Source organism: Penaeus vannamei, unplaced genomic scaffold (genome assembly GCF_042767895.1).
Source record: "Penaeus vannamei isolate JL-2024 unplaced genomic scaffold, ASM4276789v1 unanchor741, whole genome shotgun sequence".
NCBI classification, from domain to species: Eukaryota; Metazoa; Arthropoda; class Malacostraca; order Decapoda; family Penaeidae; genus Penaeus; species Penaeus vannamei.
In genome coordinates, this window is record NW_027213745.1 from 1,740 (window position 1) to 7,500 (window position 5,761).

The following is a 5,761-nucleotide window of genomic DNA, read 5'->3' on the forward strand; positions in this document are numbered from 1 at the left end:
TTATTCCAATCCACACGCATTTGCTTCACGCTAATGTTAGATGTTACGATGTCTAATGGAGTAATTAAAAGGTGAGAAGGCCAGTATGTAATGACCATGTGTTGGAAGTGGGCGAGGGACGGCAGCATACGTAATGACGACAGCGTAGGTAAGGTTGCGTCCATTCATGAGCTGGGCAAGGTGCGGTGTTGCCTCCGCTTGGTTCCTTTGTATGTCGTGCACATTCATTCATTATTTTTGTTATTTGTTTCCTGGATGGCTTTATAACAGTCCCATGCTTCATTCAACGATGCGAAGAATCTTTTGTAAGGAAATTAAACCGATCAGATGCAAGCAGTCGAGCATATATTAGCATTTGGACGTCTGAAAGAGCAACATTGGCAGAGTGAGCCAAATACGGTGGTCAGACGGAGACGGCCCGTGCGAGGCTAGGGCGGGCCGGCAGTGTACAGCTTTGTGTGGAGGCGGGGTTAATGAGTGTGTGTGTGTGTGTGTGTCTGTGTCTGTGTCTGTGTGTGTATGTGACTGACTGACTGACTGACTGTGACGGATTGTGACTGAGACAGACTGCAAGACAGGCTGGAATGCAACTAATGAACACTGAAATCACCGAAATTAGGCATAGAGATAATTGATAAGCTACTAGAATCGTAATTTTGTTTCTAAATAGAAAAACAATATAGTAAACTCATAAACTATAAATCGAAAACTTTTCGACCTGCCGTGTCACTGGCATGCGATGGGGAGCTTTCGAACGCAGCACCTGGTCCCCGTCGAATAGCGAGGGCGGTGCTGCTCGGAGTGAAGATGCTTCGGCGGAGGAGCTGGAAGTTGAATTCAGTTGCAAGTCGAATCCTAATTATCTTCACTCTTGTTTTTTCATCTGGTGATTCTCGTAAGACATACTACACATCGCCAATAATTTAATTTAAATAGTTTGCCATGTGTGTTGTTTAAAAGCATATGAGATACGGGCGCCGAAGCGGAAGTCATAGTGGGCGGGAACGCGAGTTTGAAGTCACACATGGGGAATCGGACGGCATGAAGCCCCCAGCGGAGGGAAGGAACAGTCGATGACAATAACCATGTCAGGCAAGAAAAGTATCTGTTGGAAGTGGAACGTCTAGAATCATCGTCGTATAGAGAGGACTGTCCAGAGTGCGCCGAGGTTTGAGGTCAAGAAACTTTTTCCTGCCGGCCGTTATTTTTCCACCGCTTGTTCTGAAATGCACCCATGCCCTGCCCGGCCAAAGGAGGGAGACGTGATCGCAAAATCACTGCACAGAACACCTTTAGGGAATAGAAAACGAGAACAGCGACCCAGAAGAAAAAGAAAACGAGAACAGTAGCACAATGAACGTTGGCAATAAGGTAAAGAAGACGAGAACATTGACAAACAAAAAGAAACGGAATGCAGCAATTGGTCGAAGATTTTGTTAATCATGGTAATAGAGGCACGACCACAGTTGACGCCCTTCGATCCGAAAGTCATCTAAATACGTAAGGAACGAGTCGATGTCCGAGCAGGGACACGAAGTGATGAACGTGCCTAAAAACCAAGGCTGTGAACCTTCTGTCCGACTCCAGCGACGCCATCAGGCATCGGAGGGCGCGGGGGAGGAATGCCCATGCAACTATCTTTCACCTGCACTAAGTTGCATCTCCACTGGTAAGCTCCGCAGCTTGTTATTGAAAGCGAATGCGAAATGACGAAACATCTGGGCTTGGAAATCAGATGTGTTTTGCGTCCCTCTTGGGAACTCTGGAAAGACGGAGCTCTTCCCACGAATTAATTGTTACTTTCACTGCAATTTGCGTTTTTGTTGGAAATCGTCGTGTGCATGATTATGTTAGGGCTCGCCGCCGTTCTTCAGTTCGTGAGTTCTTCAGTTCTTGTCCGTGATCGCGTTTACTGCTTTTTATTTTTAATTGTTCGAGGCTCCCCTTTAGAAAATTCTGTCTAATAATCTCTTTCAGCCTTTCTCGTTCGCTCTCGTTTTCTCTCTCCCTGTGTATGAGTGTGTGTGTGTGTGTATGTGTGATGCGGTGTGTGTGTGTGTGTGTGTGTGTGTGTGTGTTTCCCTCAAGGAGATGTAATGCGTCAAGTCGAAGGCAGCTGCAAGACCGGAGTGAAAGGCGCAAGGAAGAGCCTGGCGCTGCGTGTGTTTTGCGTGGAGCGTTTGTGATTCCGTGGATCCCCGTCGCCAGCGACTTGCGTCTGTCTGCCAGACTACCGTTCGTTCATCCCGGCCGCTGCCGCCGGAATTTGTTCGTTTGCGCCACCGCTCGCGTCCGCTCTTCGCATCCCACTAACTACATGACTTATCGTCGAACTGGGGCAAGGCATCGCGGTTCTCGGCACGGAGGGAGGGGGAAGCTTGGCAACCCACGCCAGACTCCACCCCCATCTCCGGCTTCACATCCTCAATTCTTACAGTTTCTCTCCCTCTTTCGCCCTCTATTTCTCCTTTCTTCCCCCACCCTCCTGCTCACCCCTCCCCCCCTCCCATATGCAGCTCCATTCTCGTCGCCCGCCATCTCTGCGGCCGCTCTTGCCCAATGCTCCTTCGAGAAGCGTCGGGCATTATCACTTCAAACGGAGCTTGGCACTTCAGTCCTCCCCGCCCTCTCGCTTCAACCAACGCCCATTAATCCAGCATTTCACCGCCATTACCGTCACGATCCAGTCTCGCACGGCTATGCGATGCCTCTCTGCGGTCGCACATTACTCTCCCCCATCGGGCGGGGGTGGCTTACTCGGCTCCCCCCACCCCGGGGAACAATGGGCGGCATCCCCATAAGCCATATCAGACATAGCTAGTTCTTAGTTCCGCTTGGGTCCCCCGCCTTCACCCCCCCCCCCTCCCGCTCCTTCCTCTGGCTCCCTCCCGCAAAAAGTCCCGTTTTCACATTTCGCCTTTCCTCCGCTTCCAAGGATTTCCCGGTGTGCGAGCGGTATTATGGGCTATGAAAATTACGGAAATTGATAACTAGGGTTTTCCGTAAATCACGTTTTTTTTTTTTTTTTTTTTTTTTTTTTTTTTTTTTTTTTTTTTTTTTTTTTTTTTAATCCATGAGAACTTCAGTAAAGTTTTCCAACCCTCTTCTCTGCCATCACGCCCCCCCCCTTCCGCCCCAACCGGCTTATTTAACTTCCATCACAGAAACCACAGATTCCTTGCGGTTGGCGACGTTATTGAAGCAGCCGGAGTCTCGTTCAGCATTCTAAAAATTTAAGACCAAATTGTGCCTAGAACCCTCGGCTTCGCTCTTGGATTTATGCTTACTGCTCTGCTTACCATCGCTATGCGATTCCTTTTTACTTTTTGGATTGTTGATTGTGGCTGCATTGAAGTCGCTCCCAAGTAATGAATGTTTTGTGTCGTGTTTTATAGGGGGCGACGTGCGCCATGCCGCCAACAGAAAACCTTATTTGTGTCTGAGTAACAGCACAAAAATGTGAGACACGTTTTTTTTGCTGAGGGGAGGATCAGGTATAGGGAGCTGCAAGGGAGACTGGCCGAAGCTGTAGAAGTAGCGCCGTTGTTTCTGTTCGCTCGCGTTGTGGATCCACGAGCTCCTCGGCGCTGCACATGCTCTCCGTGGCCGTCCCCAGGCGTCCGGGGCCTCTCTCTCTCTCGAGGCGGTGGGAACGAGAAGGCGCTTCTCGCACATGGACCGAAAGTGAGCAGAAACGCCGAGAAGAGAACGCACTGAACCGCACTGAGCTGCAGAGGGACGTCCTCAAATCGGCATAAGTAGGGCAAAGAAAGACGTGAATGGGAGGAGCGTGAGGGGAGACGGGCACGGAGGCTGGAGAGAGCAGGTGCCCTGGACTGCCCGATACGGTGCTCCGGGTCATAGTGGTAATTGCCCTTTTCCCTGACCCTGCCGACTAAAGGTTAACCATATCGTGACGTCACGCCGAACCGCGGTGTCAAGTCATCCTAGAATGATGGAGAGGAGTGGGGAAGGGAAAGGGGTCCCATACTGCCCCCTCACTCCCCCCTTAGACTGTAATCCCCCCTCCTCAGCGCTGTCGCTATTCGCTCTCGAAGTATGGATTTCGGCTGGCGTTGAGGGAGGCGGAACCGGAGCGCTCGAGCCCTTTGTTCCGTCGTGAGGGGCATGTCGGCGCGGGTCTGAGGCTCGTGGCTGCGGCGCAGAGAGTTCGTCTGTGTGATGCATTGCAGAAACAGCGCAGTCTTAAATCTGCATTATATTGGTGGCTTTAATTCCAAGTATCGCTAGCCGCTCAGGAAACTTTAAACGTAAATACTCGTATGCTGTAAGATACGAAAAAGCAAACAAAATAAATATATTCTTCCTAGACAGACGAAAGAAATCAAGTACATCACTTAAGAGTAGTTCTCTCACACAGGAAAAGTTAAAAAGGGCAATTAAGGGACATAAATTATGGCGAGGAAGCGACGAAGGCAGAGTGTGTGGAAGCGGGGGCTTGGGGGGGGGGGGATTCCTTTAAAACCTTTGTATGCTGTCTGCTCAAAGACGCCAAGACAAAGGAGTGAATTTACACACACACACTGATGTTGCATAGATCATGATAACGCCGGACAGAAATACAATAATCTGAGAATGGCTGAGGAAGGCAGGAGAGCGAGGATGGCAGAAAGCTCGCTGGCGGCAGATCGGGGAGCTGAAGGCGTCACGAGGCCTTCAGAAGCATAAGCGACGGGCGTCCCGATGATTACATGGGAGGCTTTGGGGGGAGAATAACCAACCTGGGCTGTGGCCGGCTTCCTGCTGACGCTTAAATGGTTAAAAAAAAATAAAGGGAAAGTAAACTGCCAAATGTTCGCAATTGGAATTTTTTTCGGTCCCTTAAAGCTAGCCTCGACCTATCGCTCGAGTCACGCCTTCAGCAAACAGGAGAAAAGAGAGGTCATGAAGGCATATGCATCGAGAACTGCGCGGGTGGATGCCAGGTGAACGCAGAGATTATGGAAGGCTCGGATGGCATTTGAGGGTTGAAATTGTGTAGTGACCGTAGAGGGCTGATGGAGGTCTGTCATCGAAAGGACGAAAGTATGCATATATCGGGTGGGAATAGATTTTGAGAATGGTGAGACAAGAGAACTCGAGGACAGGAGATGCTTGAGGCAATGACGCAGACGGCTTCCAGATTAGCTTGAAGAAATACGAAGCAAACGATCGCCCGCTTTGGCTGAGGCGGAGGGGATGAAGCACCTGAGACCGGGAGAGCAGAATCTGCACGGCGGAGAACACAGGAAAGCAAACAGAAGCATAAATGTAAGAAGAATAAGGACAGGAGAGGGGGGGCGGATCCTTGCAAATTGAAAACGAAGAGATAAGAAAGGTGATAGAAATGCTGAGGAGGAGAAGGGGAAGCAAGAGAGAACAGCAGTGGTAAGACAGCGTGGTCTGGCCGGAGTAAGACGTCGGAATCTCGGTGGTTTGACTTCGGGTTCACGACTCGATCAGCGCTACGAACGTAAAAGCACTAATAACTCCTCTAGCGTTTTACTAATAAATAATTCATCAGGGGCTGTTGGTTGATATTTATTAGGGGATATATTATGGTAGTTATCGTTGAATATAGGAGACACTAATGTAATTGAACAACCAATTCGGATGCGTGGATAACCTGCGTCCCGGTCCCTCTACCCGCTCAACATCTTGGCCATCTTGAAGACGTCACAGGCGTAACCGACCATACGCAATCTCACTCTGTGGTACTTACGACCCACAGACATAGAGGTCATAATCACTGATGGAGTTG